Raw genomic sequence first — 19,199 nt, 5'->3', positions numbered from 1 at the left:
TAACCCCTAACGGCTCTCACCCCACCTCACTGCCGCCACGATCTTTGCCGTCTGCTGGCCACCAACGGCGGATGGCACAATCCTTTGCCGTCCGTTTCCAGGAAGCGGACGGCAAAGAAGGCCTTTGCTGGCACGTGTTCAGACGGACAGTTTGCCGTCCGTGATCCATGCCTTTGCCGTCCTCCATGGCGGACAGCAAAGAAGCTGATTCCAGTAGTATTGTACTATGTGGTGCTTCCTGCAGCCGGACAAGTAGTGTGTCGGCACCTAAACCTTCTCCTGCCAAAGCCGCAGCTCGCAGAGCGACTGTCGGGTAGGCAGGTGTTAAAGGCAAAAAGGGTGCCCACATGAAAAATGGCTAAGGACCCAAAGCATGTACATAGTTCAAGCCGGCTTCCCGCCTCATCGACCGGCTGCTGAGCAGCCGGCCAGGCGGCTTCTACTTAACTTGCTAACGCTCTAGTCGGCTAAGTACTTGCTCTCCCGAAAGTAGCTAAGTACTTGACCCGGCCGCAGTCCGCAGAGCGGCTGTCTGGCTGGCAAGACGGCAGCCAAGGGAGGGCGGCAAAGGAAAAAAGCCAAGGAGCAGAAAGCAAGAAAAAGTCAGAGCTCGGCAAAAGCACACCTTGTGTGGAAGAATATTTACATGTCAAAAGGCCCTTGGCCAGCATTCAACAGAGTTTGAAATACACCCCGCGGGTGGAATTGTGCAAATTTAACAAAGTTTGTCGACACTGATAAAGCAGGAAAAATAAAGATAAGTCGGCGGCCTAGGGAGCAACAGAGGGGTCGGGCTGGTTGGCGGAGTCGGCGGTACTGGTTGGTGGTGTGGACGGCTGGTCAGTCTCTGCTAGGTCGCCTCCAGCAGCAGTCGGCACGCTCGAGCGTGGCTTGTTGTTCGAGGCGCGGTCAAGCTGAGGCTAGCCGTCCGCTCCGACCTCTGGCGCAACTTCTCCGCTTTCCTCGTCCTCCTCGTCGCTGGAGTCGATCATCTCGGCCGAGTCCTCGTCGTCCTCCGGGTTCAGCTCAAACCACTCTGGTGGCGCCTGGGCGCCATTCTCAGCCAGCTCAGGAACGAAGATGCTGGTGTTGGTGTACTCAGCGATCGCCGCTGCCCGTTTGACAAGGTCACGCTCCACCGCCACCATCTCCTCCTGGGCCTCCTGCCGGAACGTGGTCAACTGGGCTAGATTTAGCCCAGGATACCACACCTTGACAAACTCCAAGGCCCGGCGCGCTCCAGCCCGGGCCGAGGATCCCTTCCAAGCCTCGAGCCGGCCGGCCGCCACCTCCAGCCAGTCGGCAGTTCGGCTGGGAGTGCACGGAGCCGGCATGCCTAGCCAAAGGGCAGAGATTGCCTGGGCCCCGACACGCTGAAGACGGCGCATCATCCGATGAGCCGGCCGAAGATGGGCCTGGATGCTGAGAAGCTGTTCGCTAAGGGTCCGGGGGGCATCGGCAGCGATCTGCGCACCTTCCGCCCTCCGCTCTTCGCGATAAGCCTCAATGGCCTGGTTGGCAGCACTAGAGTGGCCAGGGAAGAAGTCTGCTTGGGCAGAAAGCAAAGAAGCCAGAAGTCAGAAGCTAGAAGCTGGCCTGATCATCAGCTGGCATCTCAAAGAAAGAAAAAAGAAGAAAGCTTACCATCAACCATGTCTTCAATCCTGCCGAAGCCGGCAGTCAGCAACGCCTCCTTGTCGGCCCAGGCGGAGCGTTCGGTCTCGAACTCGGCGAGGAGATTGGACTCTTTCACCTCCACCTCCTTCAGGGCCTTCTGGAGAAGCTCCGCCTGCTCCACTAGTTGCTTGGCCAGTCGGTCATGCTCCTGGGCCAGCTCGCTGCTCTCTGTCTCCTTGGCATGCAACACGGTGTTGGCTTCACCCAGCAGTTGCTGCAAGACAGCATTGGCCTCTGCAAGAGTAGAGAAAGAAAAATACGTCAAGGATCAACAAAGAAGAAGTACAGTCGCCGGGGAGACCCGGCCCGACTGCTCAACAGTTGGTCCGAATCTCGGGGACTACAGCCCGCGGGTACGCTATCGCGCCCCCGCAGAGAAAGAAGTTATCAATAGTCAGCAAAGAGGAAGTGCAGTTACCGGGGAGATCCAGCCCGACTGCTCAGTAGTTGACCCGAATCTCGGGGGCTACAGCCCGCGGGTGCGCTAGCGCGCCCCCGCAGAGAAAGAAAACGAAGACTTACTCCGGCTTTCTGACAAGTCAGTGGTCCGTTGGTCCAGCTCCCGGACATTGGAGTTAAAGGTGGCCGTGCGAAGGTTATGATAATCCTACAATGAAGATATTAGACGAAGTTAGCACTCGGAGCTTGCCAATTAAAGTTCCGAGCCGCCTGCTCAGCAGCCGGCCCGAAACTCGGGGGCTACACCCAGTGGGTGCGCTAGCGCGCCCCCACAGAGAAATACAAGAATCAAGGACGAAGAAGTAAGAAACATTCCCGAATGGCCGCTCGCGAATCCATGAACACCATGTTGCACTGCTGAAGAGCGGTGGCCTCAGCTCGGAGTTGGGCCTGGACGTCTAGGACCGCTCGATTTAAGGCGCCCGTCCCGCCTCCACGCACCCATTCAGTGGGCACGGCGCTGGTTGCCTCGGCATCCGGGACTAACGAGCTTGCATCGCCGGCTTCCAGCGGCCGTGGCGCCGAAGTCGCTTTTGTGCCTCGGTGGCGTGATGGTGTGTGTGGGCCTCAGGAGCCGGGCCCGTCGCCGTCTCGCCTCGGGCTGGCTGCACCGGCGATCCAGCCGGCTAGTTCTCCTGCGCTCCTCCAGAGGGCGGTGGTGGAGGCGCGTCCGCCTCCGGCATGGCGACATCGCCGCCTTCCCTCTCCATGACCGGATGCTCGTCGCCGGCTCCCCCGGTCGGTGCCGTGAACACTGGTGGAGGCGGCGCGGAGTTTAGGGGAATGACGAATAGCGGCGCCTGATGGCGCGCGGCTTCTTCAGCCAGCTTCTTTGCCGCAGCATCAGCCTCAGCCTCCGCCAGCTTCTTCAACGCGGCGGCCTCCACCTTGTCCGCCTCCGCCTTCTCCATGCACGCAGCTTCCTGCTCCTCGCGCACCTCCCGCGTGTTTCTTTCCTTCGCCTCCTGGAGGTCGGGTGTAGGGTCGACTCGCCGGGTGGTGGTGGAGGTCTCCGCCGACCCAATGACGGAGGCGGCGGCCGACTTCTCAAGAGAGAGCGGGGCCCTTAGTCAAGAAAAATAAAGCAAGGAAGCCCAGATAGGATCGACAAAGAAGGAAAGAACAAGGAAAAGATACTTACGCCGACACCATAGGAGGCCCCTTCGGAAGTTTCTAGAACTTCGCCGCCTTCGCAGCGGCCTCCTTCCGCCTGGTCGCAGCGGTCGGGTTCTTGGTCTTCTTCGGTGCGCTGCCGAACAAGACTGCGCCTTGTTTACGCTTGCGCGTGCCGCCTCGGGCAGCCGGCTCGAAGGAGGGGCCCGCGTCCGCCTTGCCGGCGCCTCGTGCATGGCGCGACTCATCCTCATCTTCATCATCGTTGAGACAGGTCTCGAGGCGGCCTCCGTCTTCGGCGCCGCCTGCTCCGTCGCTGCCGCCTATGGCGTCGTCCTCCAGGGCGGCCGCCCCCAAGTCGGGGTCGTCCACATCGCTCACTTCCCAATCCGGCTGGTAGTTTCCACCCGGCCCCACGATGGCGGCCGTCGCCTGAGACATGTAAATCTGCGTCCAAAGGACCGACTACTCAAGACCAAGACCAAGAAAAATACTAAAGAAGAAAGGAGTTGAGAAACTTACAGCAGGCGGCGGGTTGTCGTGGGAGTGCGGCCGCTTGCCGAACCTCCAGGACCCTTCCAACAGCTTGAGGTCGGAGATCTCGTTCACCATACGGGCGACTTCGGCAATCGGCATGTCCCTCGTGCACATCCGGCTTGGGTCACGGTGCCCGCTCATCTGACAGATCAGATGAGGCCGGCCTTGGTGCGGGAGATCACAGTGCTCAACAAAGGCGACCAGCAGGTCGGACGCCTTGAGGCCTTCTGCCTCAGTCAGCACCCGGAGCCGGTTGACAGCGGCGGTGGAGTCGGCCGACATGGGCTTCGGCTTGTACCCCAGTTGGCCCGAGGCTCGGCCGGAGGGCCGGCTTCGTACGGCGGATAGTTGATGAAGTCAATGGCCGGGTCGACGTTCTCCATGTAGAAATATGATTTCTACCACAGTTTTACTGACTGTGACAGCTTGATGGCGGGGAAGGCGTTCTTCACCGATGGGCGGCGCACCGCGACGAAGGCACCGCACTGGGCCGCCTTCTCCCTGGCGGAGGTGCCTAGTTTGGTGTAGAAGAATGCTCCCCACAACTCGATGGTGGGGAGGATGCCGAGATAGCCCTCGCACATTGTGATGAAGGCGGACAGCAGCGTCACGGTGTTGGGCGTCAGATGATGCGGCTGAAGATTATAGAAATCGAGGAAGGAGCGGAAGAATCCACTCGCTGGCAGGCCGAAGCCGCGGAGGAAGTGAGCGCGGAAGATAACCCGCTCGCCTCCTTGCGGCACCGGCGAAATCTCCTTCTCCGGCAACACGCGCACCCTGACGAAGCACGCGCCGGGACGCCACTGTGTGGCGCGAAGGAAGGCGAGATGCTCGTTGATCACAACCGAGCCGTCCCAATCCCCTTCCCGCTCGCGCGCCATGGAGACCGAGCTTGACGAAGAGGTGGTGCGGCGGCAGGGGCAAGGGTTGCGGCAGGCGAGAGGCTCCGGGACGAAGAGGGTCGACGGCGACGAGCTGCAGCGGCACCTCGGCGGGGCATGGAGGTGCGGCGGCAGCAAGAGGAAGAGAAGGGCGAAAATGGCGAAGGGAGAGGAGGGCGCGCGTGCTCTGCCGCTCCCCCTCCTCCTCCTACTTATAGCCCCTGGGCTACGAAGCCGAGGGGGCGGGGCGTGGGATCGTGGGATTAACTGCACCCACGACCCCACGGCCCCGCGATTATTGCGTGAGTTACTGCGTGTAGTAACTCCGCACGGAATCGCAACCGTCTGGCTCAGCTGCAGCGGATCCGCCCGTGCGCCGATGTAACGCCCCGAGACCGATACTCCAGACGGCTTCCATGTTTTTTCGTTATCGTTGTGTGTATTTATTTGTTTGTTGCATTCATCATCGCATTGCATCCGCATGTTTTCATAAAACTTGCATCCGCTCTTAGTTGCCGCGTCCCCCCTTGCTTTTGTTGACCGTTTCGAGACCAACCACACTTGCAACATTGCTCCTCGTTTTCTCTCTTGTCTTCTCCGGGGCCTTTTGTCAGACACTTTATCTTTGTCGACCCCTCTCAGACCACCCCTCGCGTGTGTCCGAAAATTGTCCCGAACCCGACCCGGGTTGTTGTTACCGATGGGTCCGGATCATCCCCTAACATCCCGAAAGTATCTTCGGTTCTTTATTGGACTCTCCCAAGCCTATTTTTTCGTCCGCCCGATTACGATCGGAGGGAGAACATAGCCCCTAACCTAACCCACTCGCTATATATACTAGTCTAAACCGAGACGAAATCCCTAATTTCTAGGGATCCTCCTAGCCGCCGCCGCCACTCTCTCCCGCATCTTCCTCGGGATCCCCCCCGATCCACCGACCTGCCCATCTCCTTCCGTGCCCAGCCTCCACCTTCACCGATCCAACCACCGAGCACCCGCATGGCCGTCTTCCTACGACCTCACCGCCCGAGCAGCAACCACGGCGCCCAAGCTCCACCTCCTCGTCCCCATGCCCGCAACAGTAGAACAGGAGATCTGCGCCCCGCCTTCCTCCGCCTCGCCTATGTCCTCCTCTGTATAGGATCCGGCCCTGACACCCCATCCCCGACCTCCTCGTTCAATTCCTCGTCGTCGTAGCCGCGCCAAGTCCTCTGCTTCGTCCAGGACGTGTGCGCCTGTCTTCATCGCCCGAAACCCGCCAGGTCCCGTCGCTGCTCTTCCCTTCTTCCCCTGGTTCTTCTTGTTGACCCTGCCTCTCCGTGTAACCTCCCTCTCTCGCCATTTTCACAGAAGCAGCTCCGTCTGCGCCATGGATGCCCTGCCTCGCCGGATCCGTCCATTCCCCTCGTCCCGCGCCCCGGATCCGGTCGATCTGAGCTTCCCCATGCCCAAGACCTCGCCACCACTTCGCTCTGCTCCCGGCCACCGGCGCCCTGCTCGCCTCCTCTGCTTCGCCCCTGCACGAGCAAGACGGCCCCGCCCTGCTTCGCGTCCGTCCAGATCCGGCGCTGGCCTGCCATCTTTGACCTCCCACTGCGTGCCCGCAAGCTCACCGCTGCCAGCGTCCTCGCCAAGTCCAGCTTCCCGCGGCCTCTGCTTCCCCTCCATCGAGTAGGAGCTCTGCTCGTCCCGCGTGCCTAGAGACGGGCGACGACTCTTCTGCATCGCTCGCCAAGCCCCGCTGGAAGCCACGTGCGAGCCCGCGTTGACTCCGTCTATGTAGGTCCCATTCGCCAGCAGTCAAGGCCCAGCCCAGCGCCCCTTCTTCCTCATCCCAGCCGCGCCTCCACCGACCTGGGCCTCAGCCCGTGGTGAGCAGCCCAGTTCCATCAGATTCGGCCTGCCATATTTTTTCCTGCTCTGGAAGAATTTGCCTATTAATCCTGAGACTGCCTGTTTTACAGAAAAGTCCTTGCACATCATGCATATAATAACTTAATAACCATGCATCATTTGTAAAAACATTATATATGAAAAATGCTCAGAATTTCATCTAGTTTCATAATATGCTGCTTGCATCCTTGTTTAAAATGTTTAACCTTGATGTTTGTTTAATTTTGCGTAAATGCCATGTTAAAATGATTTATTTCATAACTAATTAACCGTAGATCCGAATTTAATAAACTTTATATGTAACTTGCTTGGAAAAATGCCTAGTTTAACATGGTGCACTTTATTTTGCTGTTTAACAACATTAAATTTGTGTTAATGACAGAACAGTACCAAATCTAAAATATGCACATGAGGATTTTCCGGAATTGTTGTTTGCTATTTCCGGCCTCATTTAAACTTGCCTAGATAGGTAGTTTTCATATGCTTCACCCCTTGCCATGTTTAATAACATGTAATATTGTTGGGTACATAACCGAGAGAGAACTAAATAAGTCATGTGGTGTTTCGTCAATATGCAACTTGTTGCATATTGAGCTCCATTTAATTTGTAGTGTTGTTTGTTGCACTTTGCCATGCCATGCTCATTAAATCGGACATGCATCATACTTGGTTGTGCATCATGCCATGTTTATGTGATGGTTGTTTACCATGTTGTTTGCTTCTTTCCGGTGTTGCTTCTTTGGGTTAGTTACAATAACGTCGCGTTTGTGAGGATTTGTTCGACTTCGTCCGTTTGTCTTCTTCATGGACTCGTTTTTCTTCCTTGCGGGATCTCAGGCAAGATGACCATACCCTGAAAATCACTTCTATCTTTGCTTGCTAGTTGTTTGCTCTATCGCTTTGTCGCGCTACCTACCACTTGCTATATCATGCCTCCCATATTGCCATGTCAAGCCTCTAACCCACCTTTCCTAGCAAACCGTTGTTTGGCTATGTTACCGCTTTTGCTCAGCCCCTCTTATAGCGTTGCTAGTTGCAGGTGAAGATGAAGTTTGTTCCATGTTGGAACATGTTTATGTTGGGATATCACAATATCTCTTATCTTAATTAATGCATCTATATACTTGGTAAAGGGTGGAAGGCTTGGCCTTATGCCTGGTGTTTTGTTCCACTCTTGCCGCCCTAGTTTCCGTCATACCGGTGTTATGTTCCTTGATTTTGCGTTCCTTACGCGGTTGGGTGATTTATGGGACCCCCTTGACAGTTCGCTTTGAATAAAACTCCTCCAGCAAGGCCCAACCTTGGTTTTACCATTTGCCTACCTAAGCCTTTTCCCTTGGGTTCTGCAGACTCAAGGGTCATCTTTATTTACCCCCCCGGGCCAGCGCTCCTTCGAGTGCTGGTCCAAACCGAGCGATGTCCGGCGCCCCCTGGGCAACCATGGTCTATGCCAACCCGACGTCTGGCTCATCCGGTGTGCCTTGAGAACGAGATATGTGCAGCTCCTATTGGGATTTGTCGGCACAGCGGGTGGTCTTGCTGGTCTTGTTTTACCATTGTCGAAGTGTCTTGTAAACCGGGATTCCGAGACTGATCGGGTCTTCCCGGGAGAATGAATATCCTTCGTTGACCGTGAGAGCTTATAATGGGCTAAGTTGGGACACCCCTGTAGGGTATTATCTTTCGAAAGCCGTGCCCGCGGTTATGTGGCAGATGGGAATTTGTTAATATCCGGTTGTAGAGAACTTGACACTCGACTTAATTAAAATGCATCAACCGTGTGTGTAGCCGTGATGGTCTCTTTTCGACGGAGTCCGGGAAGTGAACACGGCTTTTGGGTTATGTTTGACGTAAGTAGGAGTTCAGGATCACTTCTTGATCATTACTAGTTGACGACTGTTCCGTTGCTCCTCTTCTCGCTCTTATTTGCTTATGTTAGCCACCACATATGCTTAGTGCTTGCTGCAGCTCCACCTCACTACCCCTTTCCTACCCTTAAGCTTAAATAGTCTTGATCTCGCGGGAGTGAGATTGCTGAGTCCTCGTGACTCACAGATACTTCCAAAACAGTTGCAGGTGCCGACGATAGCACTGCATGAGATGCAACCGAGCTCAAGTGGGAGTTCGACGAGGAACTTGGTCATTACTATGTTTCTTTTCCTGTTGATCAGTAGTGGAGCCTAGTTGGGACGATCGGGGATCTAGCATTTAGGGTTGTCTTCTTTTATTTTGGTTCCGTAGTCGGACCTATGTGTGTACTTTGATTGATGTATGATTTATTTATGTATTGTGTGAAGTGGCGATTGTAAGCCAACTCTTGATCCCATTCTTGTTCATTACATGGGATTGTGTGAAGATGAACCTTCTTGCGAGAAAACCACAATGCGGTTATGCCTCTAAGTCGTGCCTCGACACGTGGGAGATATAGCCGCATCGTGGGCGTTACAAGTTGGTAATCAGAGCCATCCCCGACTTAGGAGCCCCCTGCTTGATCGAATCGCTGACGTTGTTGAGTCTAGATAAAAAATGTTTTGAGTCTTGGGATTATATATATCAGAGAGTAGGATTCTTTTTACTCCTCAGTCCCTTCATCGCTCTGGTGAGGCCTCCTGACGTAGATGTTTTGACCTTTCCTCTCCTCAAATTTCACTAAATTTTTTTTAGGATCACACGGGTATCTTGGAATCGTTTCGATGGTTTTGTGACAAGAACATTGTTCTTGGTGCCTCCTGACATTTAGGGGTTGTGGCAGTGTCCCGGGGAGTTGAGCTCCGAGGTGTTGTCGTCACAATTTTATCGTTGTAGTTCTGGAATACCTGAGTTTCGCCGACATCGAAAATCTCTTTTATGCAGTTGTTGGTGAGATCACCTCGACGCCACCCAGTACTGGGGCGGGAGTTCGGGAGTATTGCCATAGCTCGTATAACGGATGCTTTTCGAAGGTTGAGGTACACGATTTCCGGAGTTTTCTTTGTTATGTGTTGACGGATGGATACAGCTGGATCTAGGGATTGTTAGTTTGGGTGAGATATTTTGTGTCCCCTATATCCCCAACACCTGATTGCATAACCAGAAAGTTTCGGGAGTTTATAGGTGGGAATTCAAGTAGCTCTTAGAATATCTTTCCAACAGATGCAGGATATGGGATTGGGTAAATCTCTATCATATGTATTTGTTCCGGCTTATTCTGCAAGCCAAATCCTTTGTTTTGTTTTATTTGTGGTATTCGAGTTGCTTCGAAGTCAAATGTTGAATCCATACCTTTCCTAAACGGTGTTCTCATATTGCTATGTGAATACTAATCCTTCTTGATCATCGAGATTGGCATCTTAATTCTATTTCCAACTGGTGCGTTTCTCTTTGAGATGATCCCATCATTCTCCCCATCCGCAAGATCAATTATAAGTTTTCTCAACGGTGTTTATTCCATCTGCCCCAAGTTGCCTTTGTTTTCCCGCCCTCCCACCCTTTTCTTCAAGGACTCAGATTTCTTAATCAAGTATCCTTTTTTATTGATGCGAAGTCTCTTCATTCTTTTCTTTCAATGTTCTTATCCGGTAATTTCCCATGAAGATACTAACAGAGCTTCAAGTTTATTATTCTTCATTCTTTTTCTTCTCCGGTGGACTCAAGTCAAGCTTTCAGTGTTGATCGTATTCTTTTCCTCGTTTCAAATTATTTCTCATGTCGGTGCATCTCTTAATCATCCACCTCTTGCTATTCATGTTATCTGGAGTGCTGAAGATATCTCAGAAGATTCGCATCTCCATTCCCAATCCGTTCAAGCTATTTCGAGGTTGTTTTCTCATTCAAGCCATTTAATTCAACCGGCGCAATCTTTCTTTTAAATTGTTCAACGGTGTTTCTCTTGAGTGGGCCCTAACCCACAGGTCTTTTCCCAGGATCTTACCTAACTCTTCTAATTCTTTCCGGAGTTATTCTCAAATTCATTGCAAAGTTTGACGTAAGAATGAATTATCATCAGTCAAATGTCTTTCTCCAAGATCTTTCAAATTCTTTTCATCGTTAGTTCAACCTTTCTAATTTTCATTCAGGAGTGCCTCAACAATTCATGGTGGTGTTTCTCGTCGTCATTCTCGGATTTTGAAGATCGAAGAGGAGTTCCTCTTAAATCCTTACCCGTTCTTCCAAAGATGCGTAGTTCAAGCTTGATGTCGTCCTCTCATAATTGTTTTTGATTATGAGAATTCTTTTCACCCATCCGGGGCAATTCATGAGTCTTTTCAGTTTGATTCTCCGAAGGCCATCATTTCAGAAGATTTATTCGTTCTCAACATTCAGCTCTCGTTCTCCAAACCTTACCGGTGCATCGTTCAAATATCCTCTAATCAGTTCACGATCTCTTCGTTCTCATGTATCTATATCCCCTCAAGTATCTTCATTCGAAATTCTTCCCGGTGAATTGTGCCTTTGCTACTTTCATTTTTAGTTCTGACGGTGGTTCGTTCAAAGATTCCTCTTTCTTTGTTACCGTATCAATTCATTCGTTCTTTCCAAATCCTACCGGTGTTTCGTTGAAGACCTTCTCAAGTTGAGAAATTATTTTCTTCGGAGATTGTTCATGTTGAATAATCTCACGGTTCTACGTTGTTCATCTTTTCTTATCCGGAGTTCCAAATTTCTCGGTTGTCTTATCGCGTAGCTCCTTCTAAATCATCGCAAGGCTTCACCTTGTGTTTTCAACTTCTCTTTCTTTCTTTCTATCATTTTTGTATTAACGGAGTTCTTCATGGAGTCTCTACATGATGGTTCGTCAAGGATTCCTTTCAATCTTCAATTGTTCTTCAAGATTTCTCTCGAAGTTAAGATCTGCCAAGCTATATTCAAAGATAAACATGGTGCTCAACACATGTTTTGTCTTGAGGAGTTCAAGCATTCTTCATCTTGTATTCCAAAGTGCAATTCTTTCTCTCTTATCTTTTGAGGTGGTGTTATGTCATTCTTGATAATTTTCTTCATGTTTCATGATTCACAAGTTGTCAAGAATGAGATATTTAAACCCATCATATTTTCTTCGTCCATGAGTTGTTTCAATCCTTTAATCCCTTTGTTGGAGTTATCTTGTGTCATATTTCACCTAAAGCCTTCCCTAAGGAATGTTGCTATTATGGTGCTTTCAATGATCCAAGTTTTCTCCTATCCTCTTGGTGAAAGAAGCTTTTCATCTCGTTGGTGTTATCAATTATATTAGTTGTTTCCATAGTGGCAGAATTTTGCCTCTATCTTGAGAAATTTTCCATAAGCCCACTACAAGCTTGTTCGTTTCGTTGTTGTTTTCCAACTACTCCGTTCTTATCTCCATGAAAGGGTGTTTTCCAAGCGCATTTGTGGCAGAAGTTGGCATTTTCATCTCCATTCCTTTATTCCAATGATCTATCTTCTATTTTTCTTGCGGAGGCATGGTGATGTTGCTCTCTTCACTCATCATCTCGATTTGTGAGGATCGTGTTCTTTTTATTGCTTACATTTAACAGGAGGGTTGTGTCTATCATTCCTCTTTTAACCGGAGTCTCATCCAAGTGCTTTCATTTTGCCAAGTTCATATTCTACCCCTTCCATTTTCCAACCGGAGCGTTATCGTAATTTATCCTTATCGTTCCTTGTACATCTCATTTCAACCGGAGTGCTTGCATGTACTTCTCGTCCATTGTTCTCATCATTCATAGCTTTGCAAACTCCAAAGTTCACATGGTGTTCCTTGTTTCTCTTTTCTACCGGCGTGCTTTCATATTCCTTTTGATTCATTAAGCTCTTGTTTCATATTCTTCAACCTACAAAGGTTCTCACAATGTTCCTTGTTCCTCTTTGATAATGGAGTGTTTTCAATCTCGTTCATCTCCCTTGTATTCTCTCTTTTCGTTCGTTCAATCTCTCAAGGTTCGTGGTTTCACTCGTTTGTCAAAGAAGCAACTTAGCTTTACCTCTTCTCTTCCTCTTCCATTTTTTTCCGGTGCCGTCCTTAGATCCCGGGATGAGATCCTCTTGTAGTGGTGGAGTGTTGTAACGCCCCGAGACCGACGCTCCAGACGGCTTCCATGTTTTTTCGTTATCGTTGTGTGTATTTATTTGTTTGTTGCATTCATCATCACATTGCATCCGCATGTTTTCATAAAACTTGCATCCGCTCTTAGTTGCCGCGTCCCCCTTGTTTTCGTTGACCGTTTCGAGACCAACCACACTTGCAACGTTGCTCCTCGTTTTCTCTCTTGTCTTCTCCGGGGCCTTTTGTCAGACACTTTTTCTTTGTCGACCCCTCTCAGACCACCCCTCGCGCGTGTCCGAAAATTGTCCCGAACCCGACCCGGGTTGTTGTTACCGATGGGTCCGGATCATCCCCTAACATCCCGAAAGTATCTTCGGTTCTTTATTGGACTCTCCCTAGCCTATTTTTTTCGTCCGCCCGATTACGATCGGAGGGAGAACATAGCCCCTAACCTAACCCACTCGCTATATATACTAGTCTAAACCGAGACCAAATCCCTAATTTCTAGGGATCCTCCTAGCCGCCGCCACTCTCTCCCGCATCTTCCTCGGGATCCCCCCGATCCACCCACCTGCCCATCTCCTTCCGCGCCCAGCCTCCACCTTCACCGATCCAACCACCGAGCACCCGCATGGCCGTCTTCCTATGACCTCACCGCCCGAGCAGCAACCACGGCGCCCGAGCTCCACCTCCTCGTCCCCATGCCCGCAACAGTAGAACAGGAGCTCTGCGCCCCGCCTTCCTCCGCCTTGCCTGTGTCCTCCTCTATACAGGATCTGGCCCCGACGCCCCATCCCCAACCTCCTCGTTCAATTCCTCGTCATCGTAGCCGCGCCAAGTCCTCTGCTTCGTCCAGGATATGGGCGCCTGTCTTCATCGCCCGAAACCCGCCAGGTCCCGTCGCTGCTCTTCCCTTCTTCCCCTGGTTCTTCTCGTTGACCCTGCCTCTCCGTGTAACCTCCCTCTCTCGTCGTTTTCACAGAAGGAGCTCCGTCTGCGCCATGGATGCCTTGCCTCGCCGGATCCGTCCATTCCCCTCGTCCCGCGCCCCGGATCCGTTCGATCCGAGCTTCCCCATGCCCAAGACCTCGCCACCACTTCGCTCTGCTCCCGGCCACCGGCGCCCTGCTTGCCTCCTCTGCTTCGCCCCTGCACGAGCAGGACGACCCCGCCCTGCTTCGCGTCCATCCAGATCCGGCGCTAGCCTGCCGTCTTTGACCTCCCTCTGGGTGCCCGCAAGCTCACCGCCGCCAGCGTCCTCGCCAAGTCCAGCTTCACACGGCCTCTGCTTCCCCTCCATCGAGCAGGAGCTCTGCTCGTCCCGCGCGCCTGGAGACGGGCGACGACTCTTCTGCATCGCTCGCCAAGCCCCGCTGGAAGCCACGCGCGAGCCCGCGTTGACTCCGTCTGTGTGGGTCCCATTCGCCAGCAGTCAAGGCCCATCCCAGCGCCCCTTCTTCCTCATCCCAGCCGCGCCTCCACCGACCTGGGCCTCAGCCCGTGGTGAGCAGCCCAGTTCCATCAGATTCGGCCTGCCATGTTTTTTCCTGCTCTGGACGAATTTGCCTATTAATCCTGAGACTGCCTGTTTTACAGAAAAGTCCTTGCACATCATGCATATAATAACTTAATAACCATGCATCATTTGTAAAAACATTATATATGAAAAATGCTCAGAATTTCATCTAGTTTCATAATATGCTGCTTGCATCCTTGCTTAAAATGTTTAACCTTGCTGTTTGTTTAATTTTGCGTAAATGCCATGTCAAAATGATTTATATCATAACTAATTAACCGTAGATCCGAATTTAATAAACTTTATATGTAACTTGCTTGGAAAAATGCCTAGTTTAACGTGGTGCACTTTATTTTTCTGTTTAACAACATTAAATTTGTGTTAATGACAGAACAGTACCAAATCTAAAATATGCATTTGAGGATTTTCCGGAATTGTTGTTTGTTATTTCCGGCCTCATTTAAACTTGCCTAGATAGGTAGTTTTCATATGCTTCACCCCTTGCCATGTTTAATAACATTTAATATTGTTGGGTACATAACCGAGAGAGAACTAAATAAGTCATGTGGTGTTTCGTCAATATGCAACTTGTTGCATATTGAGCTCCACTTAATTTGTGGTGTTGTTTGTTGCATTTTGCCATGCCATGCTCATTAAATCGGACATGCATCATACTTGGTTGTGCATCATGCCATGTTTATGTGATGGTTGTTTACCATGTTGTTTGCTTCTTTCCGGTGTTGCAAGATGACCATACCCTCGAAATCACTTCTATCTTTGCTTGCTAGTTGTTCGCTCTATCGTTTTGTCGCGCTACCTACCACTTGCTATATCATGCCTCCCATATTGCCATGTCAAGCCTCTAACCCACCTTTCCTAGCAAACCATTGTTTGGCTATGTTACCGCTTTTGCTCAGCCCCTCTTATAGCGTTGCTAGTTGCAGGTGAAGATGAAGTTTGTTCCATGTTGGAACATGTTTATGTTGGGATATCACAATATCTCTTATCTTAATTAATGCATCTATATACTTGGTAAAGGGTGGAAGGCTTGGCCTTATGCCTGGTGTTTTGTTCCACTCTTGCCGCCCTAGTTTCCGTCATACCGGTGTTATGTTCCTTGATTTTGCGTTCCTTACGCGGTTGGGTGATTTATGGGACCCCCTTGACAGTTCGCTTTGAATAAAACTCCTCCAGCAAGGCCCAACCTTGGTTTTACCATTTGCCTACCTAAGCCTTTTCCCTTGGGTTCTGCAGACTCAAGGGTCATCTTTATTTACCCCCCCCCCCCGGGCCAGCGCTCCTTCGAGTGCTGGTCCAAACCGAGCGATGTCCGGCGCCCCCTGGCCAACCATGGTCTATGCCAACCCGACGTCTGGCTCATCCGGTGTGCCTTGAGAACGAGATATGTGCAGCTCCTATCGGGATTTGTCGGCACAGCGGGTGGTCTTGCTGGTCTTGTTTTACCATTGTCGAAGTGTCTTGTAAACCGGGATTCCGAGACTGATCGGGTCTTCCCGGGAGAAGGAATATCCTTTGTTGACCGTGAGAGCTTATAATGGGCTAAGTTGGGACACCCCTGCAGGGTATTATCTTTCGAAAGCCGTGCCCGCGGTTATGTGGCAGATGGGAATTTGTTAATATCCGGTTGTAGAGAACTTGACACTCGACTTAATTAAAATGCATCAACCGTGTGTGTAGCCATGATGGTCTCTTTTCGGCGGAGTCCGGGAAGTGAACACGGCTTTTGGGTTATGTTTGACGTAAGTAGGAGTTCAGGATCACTTCTTGATCATTACTAGTTGACGACTGTTCCGTTGCTCCTCTTCTCGCTCTTATTTGCGTATGTTAGCCACCATATATGCTTAGTGCTTGCTGCAGCTCCACCTCACTACCCCTTTCCTACCCTTAAGCTTAAATAGTCTTGATCTCGCGGGAGTGAGATTGCTGAGTCCTTGTGACTCACAGATACTTCCAAAACAGTTGCAGGAGCCGACGATACCAGTGCAGGTGATGCAACCGAGCTCAAGTGGGAGTTCGATGAGGAACTTGGTCGTTACTATGTTTCTTTTCCTGTTTATCAGTAGTGGAGCCCAGTTGGGACGATCGGGGATCTAGCATTTAGGGTTGTCTTCTTTTATTTCGGTTCCGTAGTCGGACCTATGTGTGTACTCTGATTGATGTATGATTTATTTATGTATTGTGTGAAGTGGCGATTGTAAGCCAACTCTTTATCCCATTCTTGTTCATTACATGGGATTGTGTGAAGATGACCCTTCTTGCGACAAAACCACAATGCGATTATGCCTCTAAGTCATGCCTCGACACGTGGGAGATATAGCCGCATCATGGGCATTACAGCCGAGGCCCGGTAGTGGCGGGCCCAGCCTGCTGTCGTGTCCCATCGCGCGCGTGGGCTGGCAGGCTGGCCCGGCTGGCTGGCGTCGCGTGGCGTGATTACAGCGGGCGGCGGGCCTAGAGGCTTGACTAGCACGCCACCTGGTTCCCGCCTTTGCATTTCGAAATTACTAGACGAAGCCGCCTGGTCATGGCCGACTCCCAGCTGGCGGCATGCCAGGAGACGGGCAAAGCATTCTGCAGGAGCACTCGGAGAAGGAAACTGCTGAGGCTTCTCGACTTATCAGCCGCGACGCCTCACTAGCTTCGGGGACTACTGTCGGAGTAATGGGTCACGGGTAGCCTAACCCGAGTCCCTGAGCATTTCAAGACATTGGGCCAGCTGCGCCCCCCAAGCATCAAGGAAGAAACGCTGCCTTCTGGTGCCCGGCTGGCTCATACGGCCGGCTGCGAGAAGACGGCCAAAGCACCAGAAAACGGTGTCGGAGTAATTGGCCACGGATATCCCGAAGACGGCGAGACAATAATTAAAGACATCGGGGCTAGCAAAGCCCCTTAGTCTGACTGCCCGGCTGCTCCTGCCGGCTCCCCGTCCGACTGCTCTGCCCGGCCGGCTGCCGGTTGCCGACTGCGCCAATCAGCCGGCTGCCGACTGCAGCCCGACCCGACACCGACAAGACCCCGACGTGGCGGCCATACTGCGGACAAGACGGCTGTACCGCGACGACATCATCTACAGTGTATCTGTCCCTGGGCACTGTTTTATAAAGTGCGCCAGGGACAAGGAGGCATGCACATCACGTACATGGGCATGGTGCCCCATGCCCACTTGTCCCCCACGCCACTACCTAGCTTAGGTAGTAAGCTACCCCACACTATATATAGCTAGCATTCATCCATCCACCACAGCCACAAGGGCTCCCTGGACACTCTCACACACTCCACGCATGCATACTAGTTAGCAAGCTAGCTAGCACACACACATATCCATTCGGCCAAGCACACACTTGTGCTCATACGCATATATACCAAGTCAGATGCCTATGGCACTGACTTCAGATACAGCTCCAGGAGCACCTTGTACTGCCCGATGTACACCTCAAATATATACTCAGACATGCAGGAGTAGGGGTATTATCTCTCCGGAGAGCCCCGAACCTGGGTAAACTAGCGCGTGCTACTCGCATACCTGCTCCCGGTCCTATCAGTAGCAGTCTTACCCTCACACTAAGCCCTGGTGGCATCTGTCGCCTCTCACCCTCCCCCGTGAGAATACCAGGACAAACGGCCCCAAGACGGGCCGACTCCTAGCAAGCGGCCTCCAGAGAGGCCGACTCCTAGCAGGCGGCCCGCGGCGCCCTCAAAGTTTGCGCCCCCATTAAGAAGATAAGACAGGATGTGGCTATAGCGTAGCCCATCACCCCCATATCCAAGGCATGGCATGGCCACAGTGCCCCGTACAGACGGAGATCTCTGCGCGACGCGGCACCGTTGCCACTCCACCCTTGACGTCACCCCTGTCAGGCGGAGCCCTGCTGCCATGACGGCCTGTCGGTACGGCCTGCAAGCGGCGGGCCCTACCGGGCAGCGAGAGCTCGGAGGGCGGCAGAGCCTGACCAGTCGGACCCGAGGGAGGCCGGCCTCTAGCAGGCGGCCACTCCTCCCTCGGGGTCCATGCGCCATTAACTAGACGAGACACGGTGTGGCTATAATGATCTCCCAACAGACGGCGGGACTGTAGCCACGCCCCCCCTGACCAAGCATGCGTCATTAACCTTACGACTACAGTAAGAAGCCGCCGACCAGACCCGCAAGCGGCGGAGGCGGCCTGTCGGCTCCGCACCAGACCAGTCGGCAGGGCCCACCAAGCGGCGGGTCCCAGCGGCCGGCGGAGAAGCCGGCGACAAGAGACACTGACAGCCGGGTCCAACACCCGGCCAGATTACCATTGTACCCCTGGGGGGTAGGCCAATATAAACCCCCCGGGGCACCCATGCAAAGGGTTCCCAACCTGTTAGACCTAGACTCATACATAGAGAGAGGAGAGAGCTATCCCTGCTTTCTCCTACCTCTAGCATACAACTCAAGGAGCACCATTGTACTCACTAGTGCCTTAGTGATCATGCGGAGACCCCGCAGAGCAGGACTAGGGGTGTTATCTCCTAGGAGAGCCCCGAACCTGGGTAAAGTACGCCGGTGTTCGTGTCTACGCCTCATCCTGCTTCCGGGCACCGGCGACGTTCTACTCGCGCCCACCATGATAAGCCATCCCTTGGCATATGTCGCACCCAACCCTCGACGCGGCGCAATCCAAGATGATTACCCTGAAGAGCATGGCGCCTACGTTGTCTTCACCAGCATGTCCAATGACAGACACAGCCGGCGTCAGCAGCACCGTGAAGTGAACGCCGTTGTTACGGCAGCCCCAGAGTTCATGCACTGGTCTGAGAGACCTATCAGCTGGAGCCGAGCTGACCACCTGGAGGTGATGCCTGCTTCGGGTTCCTATGCCCTGGTGTTGGATGCTACCCTTGCAACAGAGAGGCGAGCTGCTCGTTTCTCCCGGATCCTGATAGATGGCGGTAGCAGCATCAACATCCTTTACCGCGACACCATGGAGAAGTTGAAGATCAAAGAGAAGCAGCTGCTGCCCAGTTGGACTGTGTTTCACGACATTGTGCCCGGCTTGTCCTGCTCACCAATCGGCAAGGTCCAGATAGATGTACTCTTCGGAGACAAGGATCACTTCCCCCGTGAAGCAATT

This window comes from Triticum aestivum, chromosome 5D, assembly GCF_018294505.1.
Source record: "Triticum aestivum cultivar Chinese Spring chromosome 5D, IWGSC CS RefSeq v2.1, whole genome shotgun sequence".
Lineage (NCBI taxonomy): Eukaryota > Viridiplantae > Streptophyta > Magnoliopsida > Poales > Poaceae > Triticum > Triticum aestivum.
The sequence above is the reverse complement of the archived record's forward strand: the minus strand, read 5'-3'. Positions refer to the sequence as shown.